The sequence below is a fragment of the Dermacentor silvarum genome, chromosome 5 (assembly GCF_013339745.2).
Source record: "Dermacentor silvarum isolate Dsil-2018 chromosome 5, BIME_Dsil_1.4, whole genome shotgun sequence".
In the NCBI taxonomy this organism is placed as follows: domain Eukaryota; kingdom Metazoa; phylum Arthropoda; class Arachnida; order Ixodida; family Ixodidae; genus Dermacentor; species Dermacentor silvarum.
In genome coordinates, this window is record NC_051158.1 from 155,342,864 (window position 1) to 155,364,453 (window position 21,590).

At 43.9% G+C, this 21,590-nt stretch overlaps 1 long non-coding RNA gene across 1 annotated transcript; it reads right to left on the reverse strand.

Moving 5' to 3' along the window:
* Nucleotides 1–7,362: 7,362 nt before the first annotated feature.
* Nucleotides 7,363–12,109, reverse strand: LOC125945470 (uncharacterized). Its single transcript, XR_007466914.1, has 3 exons — nt 11,954–12,109; nt 10,211–10,252; nt 7,363–9,381 (listed from the first exon to the last, which is right to left on the reverse strand). It is a non-coding gene; the product is annotated as an uncharacterized LOC125945470 (long non-coding RNA).
* Between the last annotated feature and the right edge of the window lie 9,481 nt (nt 12,110–21,590).

The following is a 21,590-nucleotide window of genomic DNA, read 5'->3' on the forward strand; positions in this document are numbered from 1 at the left end:
AAGTTAGCGGCGCCGTTAGTTGCGGCGGCAGCGTAACTTGCGGCGGCGAAGCGGGGGACGGTATAGGGCCTCAGCAACTTGCGTCTGGATAACCCGACGAAGCGACTGGTCCAGTGTGGGGAGAGGCTCGGTGACCGATGCCACAAGAGAGAGCTGACGTGCAACTTCCTCGCGTACGTATTGCTGAATTTGAGGCAGCAAGGTGGTGTAGTCAATACCAGCGCTGCTGGAAGCCAAAGCTGAATGGTCAGCCGTTTGCATTCCAGGGCGACGTGTGGAGATGCGCTGTTTACGCAGCTCGTCAAAACTTTGGCAAAGTTAAATAACTTCAGTAACGCTCTGTGGGTTTTTGGCCACGAGCATATGAAAAGCGTCATCGTCGATGCCTTTCATGATGTGTTTGATTAGGTCAGGTTCCGACATGGACGTATTCTCTCGCCTACAGAGGTCGATGACATCCTCAGTGTAGCTCGTGAAGGTCTCACCAATTTGTTGAGATCGTCCGCGGAGGCTGTGTTCAGAGCGAAGCTTGCGCACCGCTGGCCGACCGAAAAACGAAACGAGGGTCTCTTTGAAAGCTGAGCAGGTGGTAAAATCAGCCTCGTGGTTCTTGAACCACAGGTGGGCCATGCCGGTAAGATAAAAGATGGCGTGAGTCAGCTTGTCGTGGTCATCCCACTTGTTGTGTGCACTAACACGTTCATACTCGGCCAACCAGTCTTCGACGTCGTGATCGTCAGTGCCACTGAAGACTGGAGGAGCACGCTGACGAAGCACCCCAGAGCACATGACAGGTGTGGGAGCGGGAGAAGCTCGCGAGGGTCCGGCATCCTCGGTCATTGTGAAGGCAGACCAGTAACGAAAAAATGACTGGCGGCTAGTACACTGTACTGGAAACAATACGCACTAGGTTTGCTTCGCATGACGCCGTTGCTCTTTTTTTAAAACGTGCGGCGTGATAGCTGGGAGACCCTGTATATATATATATTTTACCGGAGCACATCGGCACCAGCTCTGTGCCAGCCAGGTAGCGTACGGCTGCGGAGTTCCAGGACGCTGAAGGGGACTACCCAGCACTTCCACCAAATGCAACAAGAGTATTTTGCAGGTAGACTTGATAAAGCGGTTAAACAAGCCGGCTCGTTGAAAACCGACCTAGCGCGAACCACACGATCGTCAACGTCTTCTCCCACACACTGGCTGGCACAGAGCTGGTACCGATGTGCTCCGGTACAATATATATATACAGGGTGTCCCAGCTATCACGTCGCACGATTTAAAAAAATAGCAACGGCGTCATGCAAAGCAAACCTTGTGCGTATTGTTTCCAGTACAGTGTAGTAGCCGCCAGTAATTTTTTCGTTACTGATGTTTAATTAATTAATTGTCATTAATTATCTAACTTGAGAAGTACTGTCCTAATTATCAAAGTGTCAATGAGGCGTTTATAGGCAACCACGTGGGGCATCTAAGTGCGGTATTTTCAGCGCAGTACTAATTGCGTACTCATTTTTTCCAAGTGATAAAGAAACCGAGCGAAATATAAAAAAAAGCACCATGTGACGACGCTCCAACCTACATAATAAAGCAGCGCCCTCGAACAAGCTCCCTCTGAGTTAGCCAGAATGAAATAAACGAAAGAAAGAAAGAAGAAATCGTGACCGAGTTTGTGCTTTACCCCGACCGAAGGAGCACATCGCGTTTGGTCTTAGTTGGAAACGAGCTGTGATAGCTGTTGTCTTAGCGTAGATACTGTGCATGGGTGGCTTTTTTTTGCGCAGAACGTGTCACCGCAGAAGCTGATCGATTAAATCCGCGCAAAGGTTTGAAGGTGTGTTTTGTATCGCCCCAGTCGCCATGTCTTATTCTAATGAGCAGAAGGCGAACATGATGCTTGCCTTGGGAGCTGCAAATGGCACACAAGAAAGGTCGCAAAGATTTATCGGTCATGGAAGTGTGGCGGTGGACCCAACTCATCGACAATCATCAGAAATTATGAAAGCCTGCGAGGAACAGGCAGCTTCAAGAAACAGCGGCAGAGGACTTCATCTTTGAGTCCTAAAATACGCACGGATGTTCTGGCATTTATGGCTTCAAATCCTCAAGCTAGCGTGCGAGACGTTGCCGCGCAGGCACCAATTTCCATATCGTCAGTTTGGAGGATTTTAAATGACTCGGCCTTTCACCCGTACCACGTTAACCTGCACCAATGCTTGGAAACGAAGGACTTGCAGAATCGTCTAGATTTTTAGAATTCTGAATTTTTTAGAATTCTGAATGAATCACTGAATTTTCTTAGCAACTTCATCTGGACAGATGAAGTCAATTTTTGCAGAAATGGCCAGGTAAATCTGCATAATGCACACTATTGGAGTGACTCCAATCCACACTGGCTAAGGCGCACTCTGCACCAGTACCAGTGGTCGTTCAATGTGTGGTGTGGAATTTACGACGGAGGTATAATTGGTCCCATATTCTTCGATCAGACACTGACTGGACAGCGTTACATGGACGAAATCCTTGAAGGGACGGTGGATGGGTTTTGCAGCGAAGTCCCGCTGTCACGTCTTCCCTTCCACTTCTGTGGTATCAGCAAGATGGGGGGCCAGCACACAGCAGCAGCCGAGCACGAAACTGGCTGAATGCTACTTTTCACACACAATGGATTGGAAGGCACGGCCCTGTCCATTGGCCGGCTAGGTCATCTGATCTCTCTCCACTCGATTTCTTTCTGTGGGGTTACGTAAAAAATCGTGTTTACGTGACCGAGACGAAGACGTCAGATGAGCTCAAGGCAAGGATAACGGATGTCTGCAGCAGAATCTCACCCTCGGTCATCAAAAAATATCACAGCATATCCGCGGGGTGAATGATGATGAGTGGGCGAAGCTCCGGAGGGAATCATCGGATCTCACGCTTAAGGGGACGCTAGCACAAACGCGTTAGAAACGTGCAGTACTCTCTAGTAAGGGGGAGCGGCCACAGCGTCTTACGCAGCCATTTACACATGCCGGAACGTGCACCGCGTTTGCCGACGCCATCACATGACTGCTGAGAGAGTATACCCCCCGTATTCATAAACGCTCGTCGACTTCAACTTGACTTGCCACCGCCTTGGGCAGCGCGTTCGAAACGCGTTGAAGGTAAGGCGGAGAGGCCACAGCGTCTTACACCAGCTTCTTACACGGGCCGTAACGCGCTAGCACAAACGCGTTAGAAACGCGCTAGAAACGCGGCCTTTCGTTAATGTTGGGTATTTATTGCCATCGTGGTGCGTGTGTCTATGTGCGCTTCGTGGCGTAGTTATTCTCTGTGAATTTATATATTTCTGTGTGTGCCCAAGACCGGCAATAAAAAAAAAGCGTCGTGGCGTAGTGGTTAGCGCCGCGCGTTCGGAAGCGAGGGGTCCCTGGTTCGATTCCGCGCTACGGACACAACTTTCGGAATTATTTTTTTCATAAAACGCCGGAAGCGTTCTCCGGAATCCGGAAGCTGGCTTCCGGAAGCGGAACCGGAAGCGGAACCGTAAGTGGAAACGGAAGCGCAACCGGAAGTGGAACCGGAAGCGGAAGTCGGCTTCCGGTGATACTATACGTATACATATATATGTATATACGGGTATACATACATATACGGACACACAACGCCATCTATTGAGCAATTCATAAAACTAGACGTGGCTACCTGCTACGACGGGGACGAACGGGTGCCGCTATAAGGAGCTTCGCCCCTAAAAACCACTGAAGATGTGATAAAGCGGGCTTAGTTACTGCGTGGCTGCAGAAGGGGACCTATCCGAACACGTCCTATAAGCGGTAAAGCGGTAGCTAGTGTTCAACGGCGCGTACCGATAATAAAGCAACCCTGAAATCTGACTTTTTCCTTTGTTCTTCGCTCACCTCCCGATTGCCAAATCGGAACATTAGGCAGTGGAACATTACTTAATTGAACGCATCGGTTTTGCCTTTTCTCTACACGTGGCCGGGTCACTTCGGGGTGTGTTTATTTTACTTTTATTTTTTGCCACGAACCTGTTTTGGAAGCACGTACTAATGAAAAATAACGCCCTCACTTTAATTTGGCTTTGGTCCGAAGCAAGCTTTTCCATGGCGCGAAGTATAGCTGCGCATGCACTCCTTCGATGCGGTGCGAGCAGAGCTGGTATTTTGAAATAATCTATGTCTATATTGCTTATTGTGTTTCGTCCGTGATCCGAGTAGGGCGTCGACCGCGTTATCAAGGACCATTTTTATCAAGTGGATAACTCAGCCGTGAGAGACGGATAAGAAGCGTGGCGTATAATTGACAGCAAGAAATCGCTGCTATGCCGCGAAACTTGCTGCTGCGGATCCTTCCATACCATTGCCAAGGTGATGCGTTGTCTCTTGGGCGGTGCGACAGGCAAAAGCCGTTGCTTTCAATCAGCTTACTTGAGGTCGCTCCTTTATGATGCGGGTGGGAGCGTCGTCAAGTGGTATTTTTTATATTTCGCGGGCTTTCTCTATCACTACGTACGGCGCTGAAAATACCGCAGTTAGATGCCCCACGTGGTTGCCTACAAACGCCTCATTGACACCTTGAGAATTAGGACAGCCCTTACAAAAAAAATTGTTGAAAAGTTGTTGAAAAGTCATTGGTTAATGTCAACAAATAGCATTGAAAGCACATTGAGGCTTTGTTGAAACATTATTGAGGAAATTGTTGACAGGTGTTGAAAATTGGCCCGCGACATTTTGTTGAAACATCATTGGGTCGTTTCAATTTGAGAAGTCATTGATGGATTGTTGAAACCATGTTGAATTCCAATATTGAAAGCCCATTGAAGAACTGTTGACGATGTGTTGAATGTCAATATTGAAAATCTGTTGAGACATTGTTGAAATATGTTGAATGACAATATTGAAACCTTATTGACATAATGTTGGAACTGTGTTGAATGTCAATATTGAAACCCAATTGAAATATTATTGAAACAGTATTGAATATCAATATTGAAACCCCATTGAGATATTATTGAAGCATTGTTGAACATCAATATTGAAACCATATTGAAGTATTATTGGATGAGCATTAAACGTCAATATCGCTTGATGGAGGCAAAAGTTGCTACATATCAGAAACAGGACACAAGAGGAAGAACACAGACAACACACACGTTAAGCACCAAACATGTGTGTTGTCTGTGTTCTTCCTCTTGTGTCCTGTTTCTGATGCACTATGCCTTTTGCCTCCATTATATTATACAAACAAGCCCAACGTGAAATGTTAGTCAATAATGCAACACCATTTAAATATTATTGGAGCAGTGTTGAACGTCACTATTGAAATCACTTGAGAGCCCACTGAAATATGCAGTTTGGTGAATAGTGTTGAAAACTGCATTAGACTTTTCTTTAAATACCGCTGAGCTACGTTGAGTCTCATGGCATTACCCCTGATGCCATCCATATTGATGTGGTCCTTGCATACTAGAGGACAGGGGCAAACTTAAATTCAGGCACTTCTGTATTGAAGGCCTGGGTCACCTAGGGATCAAAACCACTTTTAGATATGGCCTGTTATAAAAGATATTATAGAGCTGCTAGCAGAACCATTAAGCCAGTTTTTGAATTAGCTTAACACACCAAATCAATACTCCTTCACGAAATCAACAGCTCAAAATTGATGTGGACAAAAAGCATTTTTTTCTAGATGAATTGTTTATTGAAGCCAAACATTTGTTAACTGTACAGCCATGTGTGCCTTGAGATCAAAAAATTCCTAACACAATCTACAAACTGCCAGCAGCTTGATACAATAACGAAATTGAATACTGAGAGCTGTAAAGTTTACGTGGCCCTAAAGTAAAACATTTCTCAAAATTGAAATATATAGAAAATAAATATTATACAAGCATTATAGTAAATACCATTTAAAACGTACTTGATTTCTCTATTTGGTAGCCAGTAACTTAATAATCATGGCACAATTTGCATGAGCCCACTGAGACTCTTATTTATTGGTTAAATGGTGTGCCCATTTTACTAAATCTTATCTACCTCTGAAACGACATGGTAATTACAATAACTTGTGCCATGGCAGCACTTTCTTGTGCTGCATTGCTTGTTGCACGATCCAGTTGCGTTTTCTGCCATGATTACTAGGTTCCTGGGCAGGTCATTACATACCAAGCGATCTATTCACTTTGACTACTTAAGATTTTTATCTGATACACAGTGGCCATTAGTTACCTGCTGGAAGACTTAAATGGAACTGGCATGAGGAAATTTTTTTTAAATTTTTGGGTGCCGCAAAACAAGTTAGAATGAAAGAATTTGCAAGAAATCAGGTTCATGCGTACATGAAAGAAAGCACATCGCTGCCTTGCCCGAGAACTGTTGTTGCACTCTGAATTTAAGCAAACTTTTACCACTTAGTTCTTACTGTTTTGAAATAGCAAAATAAACCATTACTACAAACATATGTTAATATGTAGTTTTTCTTAAACAGAACCACTCTGACAATAGCACAGATTCCACTTTCCGGTGTACGTATGAAACCTAACTTTCTGTAAAATTTCTCACTGGGCCTACTTATACTTTATCAAACAAACTTCAAATGGTGTGCCGTCATGGAACAGTCTTGGCATGAAATGACCCGAGATACCTATGAAATAAAATAGTCAGGAAACACTAGCTTTTGTAGAAATATATTAAAGATTTACGTAAAAATGTACTAAAATACAAAGCGCAACACTTGTGCAATTAATTATTAATCACAACACAGTACTTGTGTCTGAACAATCCAACCTGTGCTTTTCAGGTGACCAGAAACACCATAATAATAAAAAATGTTCAGGGCGGCAAGTGCACAACACTTGTACTGTCCACAGACTTGAGCTCTTCTGGACACTTCAGGTCCCTTGCGAGAAGTGAGGCCAGAGTGTTCTTAATGTAGGTCATGTTTGTCCCAGGAAACTTGTGACAGGTAAAGCCTGCAATAAAGGAAAAACAGCATGACGTTAAAGATCAATGTTCCACATGCAAAAGTGCGATATACAGTACGCCCTGTTATAATGAAACTGTTTCATTTGTTTTGTTTATTCCAAGTTTTCACGAGTTCAATTCTAGAGAATGACCAGCTTTCAAAGTGGAGTGGCACCGGAGGACTCCACTTAGTACAATATGCAGAAGGCAAACAGGAAAAGCCCACTGTGGCAGAATACCTTCATGAATATCCTTGGTGTGAAAATGTGAACGTTGCTTGCTTAGGAACAAAATGGTGGAAAAAAGACTTCATACAGTTGGTGAAAAAACTTAAAGGTAGACTACTGGCAACTAAAATTAGTTCTCTCAACAATCATAATCAAAATGTGCAGCATTTTATTGCACTTTTCCTCGCAGGAGTTGCTCCAAATACGGTTATGCGGCCAGAATTGAGTGTCGTATATCTGAATTTGTTTTACAAGCTCATATGCTACTGGAGTGCACTTCTCGCATCGTGATGACCATTCTTATGCCTCTATACTGAAAACAAAATACTGCTTATAAAGAGGATTTACTGCAGTTGCACGCCGACCTGGTTACACTAACACAAATAAATGCGAAGAAGAAATACGAAGAAATGCTCAGTCTTACAAGAGAAATATGCAAGTGGACTGGCTCTGCTAATCCTTTGAGGGTCACTGCCATGCATGTAGAGTGGTGGAAACAAGTTGTGTGGTCACGACCATAAATATGAGGCAGCGAAAGAACATATAAATAAGCATACCTTTTAAGAATGAAGTGTCCCCAAGCATCACATTACAGATTCTGTAACCTTCTGCGACTTCTACAAAAATCCTGATTGTGCTGTTGCCCCTTGGCTTCTTCCAAAACTGATCTTTCTCTTTCTTCTATGGTGCCCATCACTGCAGTAGTTTGGGAGTATTCAACTAGTTTAATGTTTTGTGAGTGTCATTACATTTAAAAAATGTGATTATGCTAGTTTGCCCTGCATGCTACAATAAACATGGTGTAAAACAGCGGACACTAAGAAATCTTTGTCACTTTGTGACCTAAAAAATTATTTACCCATTTTTTTTCTCGAAAGGTCACTCTGAAGAACGATTCAGAATAAAAATATAACACTTAAATTGGGGGACGTTTGCCAGAAAATATGTGATCCTCAAAGGGTTAAACATGAACACCTACAAAGCTCATTCAATCTTTGATAAATCTAAACCCATAGTACTTGAGCACTGGTTTATAATAACGCTGAAAACAGGCAAGTGCGTCCTTGAATTAAGAAAGCAGGAGACATTTCCAACAATTTCAGAGTGGGACCTGTGGACATGCCTCATGTTCTGTAATAAGCTTTATATAGTAGCTGCCAAGGGCCTATTGAGTACTGATCATTTTATGGGAACGTGAGGAAAAGTCAAATAAATACCTGTGTTTTTTCCACATCCTACAATACAATGTGATAAATTGGATCTTAATTGGTTGAGTGCCTAGAATGAATGGACATTGCTAAACATAGCAATGTTGACAACGAATTTGGCAACTGTTCCTATTGTTGCTTTCATCGAAACAACCAAACAATTATGCCCCGTAACTTAAGCTCATTCTGCTTAAAGGCTACTGTCTGCCACCACATGGACCTCCTTCAAGACAGGAGCAACTTTAATTCAATGTGGTCTGTTGAAATAGGTGAAACCACTATGTTTTGCGTTACAGAATCTGGAGGGCCATTTTGATTGCTGAAATTTGGTAGAAGTGCTGTCCCTCGAGTTGAGCAGTAACTGCACTTGAGCATAGCTTCTCCACAATTCCTATAACAACACTTTCAGGCTACTTAAGCACACCCGCTATAGCAACAGATTGGTAGCAAGCTTCACAGATTGGTACTACAGATTGGTAGTTGCTTCATTGCAACTGTTCATTGCAATGACAGTCAAGTAGTGCAACTAATGCGCAAATACACCTAACTTTGTCAGTTGGAGCCACCAATCACTTCTGGCAGTTAAGGCTGCTTTTAAAATTTAGCACTTTAGTATGGAGGCGTTAGAGACTTGAGATCAAATGAACATTCATTCTAAATAGTAGGCTATTGTAGCACGTAGTTGCAGACACAGGCTACTTGAAAGTCATTTGTTGTGCTAATAGCAAGCTGGTAATTCCAAGTACAAAATGTGAAGGCAAAAATGCAATGGGTAAAAGGATGTACGGTACTTGCCTATAACAGCGTTGACCCTGATAAGGCCAAGAGCCTCTTTTTGCCTATTGGTGGTGGTGTTTCCGAGAAGTAAGTGGCCCATGAGGTTCTCCTCAGTGAACACATGGTGAATCAAGGCCCTTGCAAACTTGCCTGGTCCACCATGGCAAGCTGTGCCAGGATCATCTGAATGAGCACCTCTCCAACCTATGTGAAATGGCACGTTTAGGTAAATAATATTAGTGAGGTAGTTTCAGGATTTTAAGCACATTTACACAACAGCCACACTCCGAATAAATCACACAAATACTGCCTGCTCCAGACCTAAAATGTCAACCAATGTCTCTAATAAAAACAACTAAAACTAATGTCATAGCTTGTTATGCTACTGGGATGCCATGTGATTCAGAAAAACAAGGATTCACCCAGTACAAAATAAAATAGTAAGTAAACCAAAACATCGAAAACTTTAATGCAAGTAGCATTTTTAGGATACTTCACATACTTTCGGGTGTCTGTCCAACTATTTTCCAGCCAATTTGTGTCACTTGGTGGTCAATGGCCTAATGGGTAGGGCTGCTATGTAGACGGGAAGTGGGTTAATAACCATCTGATGGACCTGCTTGGACCTCTGGGTATGTTACTCAGAGTATGTGCCATTCTTCAATGAACCTCTTTCACGCCATCGTGGGCAACTGCTGCTTGTGTTGGCAAGCAGCAGTAGCAAGCAGCTCAAACAGGAAGATAACTGTCGACGTTAATGCGATATTACCACTACACATCAGATTCGCTTGCTGTGTCCCAGACCAACTCAGCTGAATGTGTACATAAGACACAAAGACAGGGTGTGCGTCATCCACTTCATCAAATAAATGAATCGACTCGCAAATCAAAGGCTATGCAAAATCGCAAAGGAGACACTTAATGCTACCATTTTTACTAAATCTTAAGGAGAATACCTCCCAGCAATACATTCTCCTGGCAACAGTGCATTTGATCATGGTGACGCTATATGATGAATGGCCAAAGAATTCACCTTTTGCATTCCGGCTGTGGCGTCTCCAGGCTCATTTTGATTCTGAAAACAGATGTCAGTATTAAAATGTGACGCCACGATAACTCAAAAGCAACAATCAAAACATCTACATGGACGATTAGGCCGACATAAATGCATGGATATAAATGACTGATTGAGAACATTAAAGCATGGCTGCTCTTGCCACTGGCAGTGTGAGGTGGGCAAATAATTTATTTTTAATTTCTCTCCTAAATTTTAAAATTATTTTTGCTCATCTACTGCATGAACTGTTGCGGCCACATCTTAAAGGTAGCTCGTTCATATAAAACCAGTGCTGCATTTTTTACTCCCCGTCTAACTGCTGCTACTGCAGTTTGCTTACTCTCTAAGTATTCCACAGAACTGCTCCACCAACAAACCATTGTTCCAAGCTTACGGCAAAGCGTCATTTAGATCACAAGGATACGCTCCCCTTTAACTCTCTCTCCTCTTTAGTGTGTGAATTCAAAGCAAAAATAACTTATTGACATAGCTGTCTGCTTCTATCTCATAAAAAGCCTTGCTAATTTTTGACATTTGTCGATAACGCTTACATGCCACTGGGAGCACAGTGGGACGACACGGCAAATATGCCCAAGCATCTCGTTCCTTTACTGATTTTCGAACTTAGTTATATCAATCAGTTACTGAAGGGCCAAAGGCTGAAACTTCACACCATGACATTATTTTGAATGTTTCATCCCACTAAAGCAGAACATAGCATCCCACAGAATCTGCCTTTTACGTGAATATAGAGCGACTACGCGAAGGCGTTAGCGCGAAGTACTCGATAGCGTCGAAGGGAGATAATGGTTCAAAAAAAAAAGTTCACCGCGCGCGTACCGGTAGAAAACAAACCACACATAACCTGATGATTTCACAGCATTCACTGGCATCAGCCCTTTATCTCACCTATCACAAAGAATCACATATACGCCATTGCAATTATTTATTATTATCGCACCACAGCGCGTGTCTACCGCACGGCGTGCAGCGGATTCTGGGCACTCGATCCTCAAGCGAACAGCGCAGCAGAATACATTAGAACGGCAAAACGCCCCGCGCATATTTTCGCCGATCCCGACACGCCATGTAGTAGATGCACGTCAATGGACGGCGTTGCGCGAACGAAATATACTTGATTACAGTACAGTTCAGATTATTTCACGTCCCATTGTTATTTCCACAAAAACGGCAAAGCACGAGTGCTCATTAATAAGGCTAATTTCAATCGGTGCTGGAACACCGTACCAAACATTGTGGCGCGCACAACATGCCCTGTTTTAGCTGGCTCCACATAGCTGCCCACCAAAACGGCAGAGCACGAGCGCTCATTAATAAGGCTAATTTCAATCGGTGCTGGAACACCGTACCAAAAATCGTGGCGCGCACAACCACGGCCGGGCTCGACTGGCGCGCGCGTTCGCAAGAAGCGAGCGCGCGCGCCAGTCGAGCCCGGCCGTGACACAACATGCCCCGTTTTAGCTGGCTCCACATAGCTGCTTTGCGTCGCCGCAAGCGCGCTGTGAAGTTAAATCAGGACAAAACTTCATGCTCAATATCACAAATCTAGTGCTGCACAACCAATTCTCGCAACGGAAGGATAGTACTAGTAATGAAAACGAGCACAGACGCGCGTGGAAGACACGCACGGGCTCTGTACGCACTTTTTCTACTAGCGTCGCAATGAACGAGCAAGTCGAATTCGAAACACTCACTCACCTGCGATGTGGCTGAGTCGGAGGCGATCATGGTGATCTTCGAGGCACCGTGTAGCCCATAAAGACCGAGCAATAAGTTGTAATATACCAAAGATGTCACAGCGAGGCAAAGGGCACAGAAAACACAGCAAACTCATCACGCAACCCGCACACATACGCCGCAAGCACAAAGTTCCGGAATCCGCCAAAGAGTCACCAGCGCAAGCGCGCATTCACACAAAAACGCTCATACAAATCCACGCTTTCATAGATGTGAATTGCCATATTTATTAACAAATCTTGTAATATAATGGTATTTTTAACAATTTCTGTGGTTTGCAAGAGTGTGAAAATTTTCTGCTTAGCTTCCTTGAGGAACTATTTTCTTTATCGCGGTAACGCAGTCCGCCGGCCGGTCACGTACGCAGCGCGCGGGAAATAGTGCAAAATTCAAACGTCGGAAATGTCACGCACTGTGTGCGCGCACAGTTTTAGTCGTTTGTATTAAAAAGAAATATTTATTTTAATACGTGAAGCAACCGGCGCGAAATGAACTACGGACCAGCAACGTACACAATTGTCGCTGTTCGTGCTTGTTAGTTTGACATCATGAGGAACGGTAGACAGCATGCCGTCCCGTTGATTAAACATTTGTACCTGTGCTTCTGCGCTACGATTTGCTACCGGCAAAGTATAACAGCGTAGATTGTGCGTGGTGGCCAAGCAGTTTCCCAGCACACTGGCCAGCACCGCGTATATACGTGTTACAGAATAGACCTAGGCTTTCATGTAAAATATGGACACCACGTCGCAGAGATCACCCAAACTTGTTTCATTTTATTGTGCGCTAAGGGCTAACAACTAAACAAAACGCACTCTTTAAAAAACATATTTATTTATTATGCTTACATACTACTTTTCCCACCATCTTGCCCATATTTAACATGGAGGCAATGCCGTTTTCTGACACAGACAGGGCACTGGCCACTTACAATAGTAGCCGATGGGAATCCAGGAGGTGCCCAATCATCGGTCATTGGTCACTGCTTGTTGGGACGTTTGTCTTGTGCTCCAATGTGGTGTATATATCTATATATATATATATATATACAGGGTGGTCGTTGTTAAGTATTACGGAAGTTTTAGAAATCGCCTGTGGCAGGTAGCATAATTCTTATCATTGAGCTGGGTTAATCGATGAGGCGGACATTAGTAGCACGAGCAATCGAAACACACATTCAACTAATTAAGAAGAAATCACTAATTAACTTCTTATTTTATTACTTTACGACACATATTGCGATTTACGAATTTGAGCCGGTGATCTTTTCAGGCGTATCCACTTGGAATGAATTTCCAGAATGACACCAGTTTGGAGATATGCGCCATCAAACTCGCCGTAAAAATGCACTGTTGTTACACTTAATTTGTTACCAAAATGCTGTTTTATACATAACTAAAGTAACTAAAACGCCCATGTATTTCGTCCCACACTTTGGGCAATAATATCTCGAAACTGGTATTATACTGGAAATTAATTTTAGGTGGATGCGTCTTGCAAACTCACCGGCTACAATTCATATATTGCAATATGTGTCGTAAAATAATTAACTAAGAAGTTCATTAGTAATTTTTTGTTAATTATTAGAATATTAGTTTGGATTTCTTGCGTTACTAATGTCCGTTTCTTCGAATAACCAAGCTAAGTGATAAGAATTATGCTACCTGCTACAAGCGATTTTTAAAAATTTTCGTAAAGCCTATAATTTTTAACACCCGCTATATACAGGGTGTCCCAAATTTTTGCACCGACACTTAAATATAGGCAAATGCCACGTAGCTGGACAGAACCAAGGTAATGTTGTTTGCCGTCGCTTACAGATACTCAATTTTTTACATTAGATAACTAATTAGATAATCATTATAATTAATAATTATTAATCAATTAATAAGAAATAATTAGCTTCTCAGATATTATATTTAGCTGAAAAGTGTCAATCAGAAAATTATAGAGCAACAGGAAAAACTCCCGATACAGCTTTCTGTTGCCCAATACGTGGTACATTAAAAGTGTTTTTCCGAGCGTGAAAGAAGCCCGCGGATACACGCATAGTGCCTCGAGCGGCTAGTTGTGCGGCAATTTTGCGTGTATTCGCGGGCTTCTTTCACGCTAGAAAAAAAAGAAAAAGAAATAAAATCAATTTTATGTTGCACGCATTGAGCAATAGAAAGCTGTATCGGGAGTTTTTAGTGGCAGGAGCGTCGAGTGCCTATTGTTCTTTGGACAGTACTTTCGGTTCACCTCCTGAGATGATCAAGAGGTGAAAATAAATCGAAAAAAATAGTAAAGTACAAAATTCACGAATTTCATTATAGATATGATATCAGAGCATAAGTTTAGCTATAAGTTGAGTTACTGAAGTGTTTGGAATAATTAGAATTAATTAGCTGAGACGACCGGGGATGCAATTCAAGTAAATAAAAAAAATAGAAAAAAAATGGTTCAGTTCAGAATTCATGACTTTCATTATAGATATGATATCAAAGCATAAGTTTTGTTGCAAGCGGACTTGCTGAAGTGTCTGGGATAATTATAACTAATTAGCTGAGACCAGATTAAAAATATATCAGGAAAAAAAGAAACAAAGTAGTACGGTGCAAAATCCATCGGTTTCTTTATAGACATGATATCAAAGCATAAGCTTAGTTCAAGTTGAGTTACTGAAGTGTCTGGAATAATTATAATTGATCAGAAATCACTTATTACTGTTTACCAAAGCACTGAACACCAACGCCGGGATGCGAGTGCAAAAAAGAAACACCTAAGTCAAAGTTTAAGGTTGCCTACTCTTTTAAGCATGAAATGCTTTTAGCTCCCGTTGTCGGCGATCTTCAAGTGACCTTGAGCCAAAAGCCAAAGCTGTTATCCGGGCATTCAAAACGAGAACATGCCGGCAAGTTGAAAATGAAATTTTGTCACCCGTAGGCACGAGTACAACTGTGGCATGGACGTAGAGTGCAATATAGCGTACCGTACATGCAATGCATTGTACTTGATATAAACAAAACATGAGCAAACGAAATAGTAAATGGTGTCTGTTTGACACTGGCTTTGCCACACATCAAACACCACTATGACAAGTTGCGAGAACAAAACGAGGTCATCCGAGCAACCAGTCAAACTTGAAAAAAGGCGGTCTCTGGCACCAACCCTTTACTACACATGCTAGTTACTCTCCAAACAAATTACAAAAAAAAATATTGCTTGCGAGTTCTTCCCAATGTTTCTTGACAATATCACTCAACCTGTAACTTCTATTACGCTGAAGTTTTGTCATTTCCAATAGCAACGTTCAAAAGGCAGATAGATACAGGGGCAGATAAAGTGGGCCGATCCTGGAGGCAGTGCAGAAAGGGTCCAAGATCAATGGCACCCGTTTCATGTGGGCCGATCCTGGAGGCAGTGCAGAAAGGGTCCAAGCTCAATGGCACATATCCCCTGTGGGCACGGGGACCTCTAACGCTTCCTTGAACTGCCCTTGTCATACGTGGGACCCAAAGAGACAAAGTTAACAGCCCTTCCTCTGTCGAGAAAATGGAGTACTGACTATTGATATGTTGTTGGCATATTGTTGAGGAATTGTTGACACAATATGCTTTCAATAATGCCTCAATAGTTATTGAACGTACACAACAATACCTCAACAATAATGTTGTTGAGCGCTTCACAACAGTAAAGTCATTGACTAATTGTTGTTGACATATTGTTGAATAATGTTGAGTATTATTGAGAAGTGTTGAGCAATATTGACATTGAATATATATCTGAAAGCAAAGCTTGTCGCCGTAAGCATCTTACGTAAGCAAAGGCATATCTTACGTAAGCAAAGCTTGTCGTCCGATTCTAGTAAGCGAAGCTTGTCGTCCGATTCTAGCATGCTGGTTCTAGCGTGACGGCTTCCGAAGCCCAGGCGAAACGTCAGCGAAGAGCCGCCGACCCTGAATTTAGGGCAAACGAAGCGGAATGCCTGCGGCAGCGTCGTCTTGCTACAAGCTCCCCCAGTTACGACTCGAGAGATAAGCATTTGGTTCAAGTTATGTGACACGCTATATATTTAGTGGTGATTAAGTGAACAATAAAACGATATATATGTGTAAAACACATACACGTCTACATGTGTGTGTTTCAGATATATATTTAATGTCAATATTGCTCAAAAATTCTCAATAGTACTCAACATTATTCAACAATATGTCAACAACAATTAGTCAATGACTTTACTGTTGTGAAGTGCTCAATGACTTTATTGTTGAGGTATTGTTGTGTACGTTCAATAACTATTGAGACATTATTGGAAGGATATTGTGTCAACAATTCCTCAACAATATGCCAACAACATTTCAATAGTCATTTTTATAAGGGAGTACTTCTCGAGTTAGATAATTAATGACAATTAATTAACTATCAGTAACGAAAAAATTACTGGCGGCTACTACACTGTACTGGAACCAATACGCACTAGGTTTGCTTCGCGTAACGCCGTAGCTCATTTTTTAAATCGTGCTGCGTGATAGTTGGGACACCCTGTATCTGCCGTATGCCTGATTGCACAGCAAGATATGCTGTTTGCCTTCAATTGTAAACCTGGCGTTTCGTGTTTACGCCACGAAATTTTCCGACCGACGAGAGGTATACAGCTTCGATCTGACACGACTGTCGTCCCACCCACGGCAAGGTGGACTCCTCAGTAGCCTCGCTTACATGGTTGCCATGCGCCAGAAAGTCGATGTGATGCGACGTGTCATTTCTCACATTCATGATAACGCTTGTGTATCGCATTACTGCTGATGAGCTAGTAAATGTGATGCTGTACTTTCGAATTCTGTCGCATTCATGTAACCGTGGCTATTGGCTTGCTTTCTGGCGTGATTCCGGCCTTCTTTGTGTGCGCTCTGGATGCGCGCGCAACACGGGGCCACAAGCCTTGGAGGGTGCGCAGGCGTTCCTCTCTGCCGGCGGTGGCCCCTTCGTCGGTTGTCGCCGGCCGATGGTTACTTCGGCTCGTCGGTTCCCCGGCCTCGGCGGGCGCGCGCACTCGTCCGTCGTCTCAGTATCACGAGGCTGCGCCTTCCGATCGTTCGCTATGTCGGTTCTTTTGTTTCTTTCTCTTTCCATTTTCTCACGTGCTGGCCGAAGTATAGGCGGCCTACTGGGTTCTTTTTTCTTCCCCTTCGTTGGTGCGCCGTTATCGGCTACCGGCGTCCGATTGGTATTCGCAAGGGTGGCTGAACGGGCGTGTTGCTAAAGTTTCATTTTTGGTTAGCAGCGCTACGATCTACATGGAAGGGATGGGAAGGAGCGCTGACTTACAACAATTTTATTGCGCACATAACCAAGGTTTAAATACCACGCTAAGGCACAATAGAAAGAACATAAGGGTAGCACGTGGTCAGGACTCAGCTTCTAACATACGATATGCAAATCATGTGGTTAAATATTGCACTGCTTTATCGCACAGTGACAATGAAGGGGCACTGACACAACGCTCCCCAGGTTTGTGAATTTCAAGCGCTTCAATGATTTCTACAGTATGTTTGTTTTTTTGCGACTGATAATTTGTGTGCTATCGAACAAGGGTTTGCAACGGTGGTCTCTGCAATGAATACGGAGATGACCAGAAAAGGAGTTAAAAACATGATTATTATGCTCTTTTAGTCGTTCATTGAGACAGCGTCCCGTCTAACCAATGTATTCGCGGCCACAGGAAAGAGGAATGTTGTAAACAACACCTACAGTGCACGTGACAAAGCGGCTATGATGGTTGGTTCTGCAGCAATTTTTTTCTTCTTTAGGATTGCAGTTGACCTGCATGCATAAGCGTGACAGCTTATGTGGCGCCGGAAACACAACATCGACGCCAGCACGCCGGACAACTTTCTTGAGATTATGGGGCAACGTGTGAATGTAAGGGATGACGGTGACTCTCTTCCTGGGAGTGGCAGAATCAGGGTTACTAGCTTAATCTTCCAAAAGCTTACAGAAGCTTGCAAAAGCAAGAAAAAGCTTGCTTTTCCTTAATTTCTCTGTTTATTGCGATCACTGCCATTTCAATTGCATACCCGTGCCTTTCAACCTTCGGGAGTGTGCACCCTGCAATTTCTATTTCCTTTGAAACATTACGTAGATCGGTAATCTCTTTGGCTATTTGCTTTGCGATCCGTGTTTCTAGTCCTTGCAGTGCGTCAATCACTGCGCCAATTATCACCAGTAGGTACCTCAGAAATCTAAATATCCACCGAAGGTAGCGGCACTCTTACTTCGAAAAGGTTCACAAAAGGTTCACCATCATCCCGAATGGCCCTGTTACCGATAGAGTTTAGTTAACGATAATCTGTCAAAAATATCTAGAGTTTTCAGTACTGAAAGTGCTGTCAACGGTTCTCACCGCCGAACATTCTCCCATTCCAGAAGGCATGGGATCAAATGTGCGCGAAACTGTACTCTCTCTATTTCCTTTCTCTCTCTTTTCATCCCTATACCCCCTTTCCCCAGTGCAGGGTAGCAAACCGGACATGCGTCTTGTTAACCTCCCTGCCTTTCCTCTCTTCTATTTCTCTCTCTCTCTCTCTTACTTCGGAAGGTTCGACGATCCCATGCCTTCTGGAATGGGAGAATGTTCGACGGTGAGAACCGTTGACAGCACTTTCAGTACTGAAAACTCTAGATTTTTTTTGACAGATTATCTTAACTAAACTTTATCGGTAACAAGGCCATTCGGGATGATGGTGAACCTTTCGTGAACGTCACAACGAGCTCTACGTTCCAGGTCAGAGTTGCGTCCTAGCATTCCCGTTTCTCGATGATGTTGGATTAAAAAAAGAAAAAAAAAAAACGCGAAGGAAGCGCTCAAGTGCTCACCTTCAAAAGTATCGTCGCGTAAAGCAGTTTCAGCCCTCCTCACAGTGGTGCTCTAGTCTGCTGCAAGCTGTTGTTAATAACAGCCTTTACACCAGCAAACTGTTTGTGGTGTTATGAAGCAGGCGGCGTCCCAAGCTGTGTTTGCCGTGATTGCGTGAAAAGCCGTGTTTCTGGCTAACACTACAGTCAGTTCTAGCAGAGAGAGGGAGAGAGATTCAAATTTAATGGTGCCAGCAATTCACGAGGGCGGACGCAGCCTCCTTCCGCCTAGCAGACGGCCGAGATCCCCTGGGTCTCAGCGGCTGCCTCGGCTAGCTGGACGACCCAGACCTGGTCTTGCTGGTCTGAGCTGAGCAGCAGGGTCTCCCACTGCTGCCGGTTTTGAATTTTGCGGCCATCGAAAGGAGCCGCCTTCGAGCATGCCCATAGAATATGTGGCAGATCCGCCCTACATGTACATAATTTGCATTGATCGTTGTATTGCCCTGGATAGAATCTGCTGCGGGCCACCGGGTTTGGATACATGTTTGTTTGCAGGAGGCACCAGGCCACCGCCTGTTTCCTGGTTAGCACGGGATGAGCTGGTGGGTACCGGGCCCTTCCCAGCCGATAGTAATCGGTTATTTCTTTGTAGCTGACCATGCGGTCTCCTCTCGTTCCCGGCTGGGCGGGCTTACTTGCTCGGCGAGTAAGTCCTCGAGCTACGTTGTGAGCCACCTCGTAGCCGGGAAGAGAGGAGTGCTCGGGTGCCTAAATAATTTGCATCATACCGCGATGACGGTCGCTGTTACTATTTAGAATTTTGAGCACCTCTGGCGAGATGCGTGCTTTCGCGAAATTGTGAACTGCAATTTTTGAGTCGCTTATAATAACTCTCGCTTTCTTGGAGGCCACTGCTAATGCTATGGCGGCTTCCTCCGCAACTTCGGCGTTGTCCGTTCTCACGGTGCCGCTCGCGAAGCGTTCTCCGTCCGCGTTTACCGCTACTACAGACATCCCTTTGCGTTCTCTGTATTCCGCGGCGTCTACATAGGCCACGCCCTCTACTTCATGGTATTTGCGCTCAATGTGGCGTGCCCTTGCCTCTCGTCGCTCCTTGTGGTGCTCCGGGTGCATGTTCTTGGGCAGTGGAGGAATTTTAAACTCCCTCTTCGTCTCTAGTGGAATGCTTAGTTTGGTGCCGTGTTGCGCTTCATATCGAATTTTGAGTTTCTGTAGAATGTGTCGCCCCGTTGGGGTTTGTGTGTCTTTCGTATTGGGCGGTAGTGTGCGCCTCGATTAGTTCGTCAAGCGTGTTGTGTAGCCCCAACTCTAAGAGTTTGTCGTTGGGTGTTGTGACTGGGACACCAATTGCCTGTTTGAAAGATCGTCTGATGATGCATTCCATCTTGTTTTTTTCTGCTACACCAAATGTTAGGTACGGTGCCACATAGACTACGCGGCTTATGACGAAGGCCTGCACTAAACGAATTAGGCTGACCTCCATCATGCCGTAGTGTCTATTGGCAATCCGTTTGATTAGCCTTAGTGTTTGCTGTGGGCTATTTTCTAGCGCCTTGATGGTACCGAGGTTTCTGCCTTCCGCATGCAACCGGAGTCCTAGGACTTTGATTTGGTCTACGATAGGTATCGCGTCCCCGTTCACTTTGATGTAATATTCGGTGTTCCTCCGTAATGTTTCCTGGGCGTTGGGTACACCAGCACGAGTTCGGACTTTTGAGAGGAGCAACTGAGCCCTTTCTCTGCCGCGTAGCGTTCGACGGCCTCCGTGGCCCGTTGGAGGCTTTCCTCGATTTGGCGTTCGCTGCCGCCTGTCACCCACAACGTTATGTCGTCGGCGTACAGGCTGTGGTTGAGGCCGCGGATCTTACTGAGGATTTTCGGCAGGCCGATCATGGCCACGTTGAAGAGAAAGGGGGACAATACCGAGCCTTGCGGCGTTCCCCTACTACCCAGTTTTATGTCATCCGACTTCATGCTGTTATCATTCTTGTGAATAAACCTCGTTATAGTGGTAACGATTGGATGTCCCCAAACAAGTATCCCAGCGGTTATAACACTATAAACAAAATCAGGCTTAGACAAAACACGAGAACATAAACGGTAAACATCGAAATGGGCATTTATAGCACGCAGTGTTGTACACGTTCCTCTAAAACAGGAACGAAAGCTCGTTCCTTCCCAATATTGAAACGAGTTCCCGTTACAAGTTCTTTAATTCGAAAGGAACGCATTCCAGTTACACTTCGAAGATTGAAACGTGTCGTTACATTAACGTTATATTTTATAATTATTTAATTAAAATATCGTGTCGGATACTCCTGAGCAGAAATAAAATAAGCAATTTCAAACTCAAATCGAACTATTTATGTTATATGAATTTGAACATCGCCAGCAGCAGATTATATGGAAATAAAAAGAATCCAAAGAAACGCTCCTACAAGAACTTTTTCAGGGAGCACCGGACCTACTTCAGAGTTGTCTAACTGCAACGTTGGTGCTCGTCTGTTACAAGTGCAAAACACATGGCAGTTTCCACTTCGGTCTTCAAATGCGCAGTCAGGATACGGCGCTTCAGATGTGCAAATAGAAAGTTACTCACATGCACTAATATAATTAAGTTTCTTGCACAAGAAACCACATCGAAAGAAACAATACATAGGCGTTTAATGAATGAAAATTGAATATTGCAGCCCGAGTGAGAAAAAGAAACGTCCAGAATCCATATTCGCAACTCAAT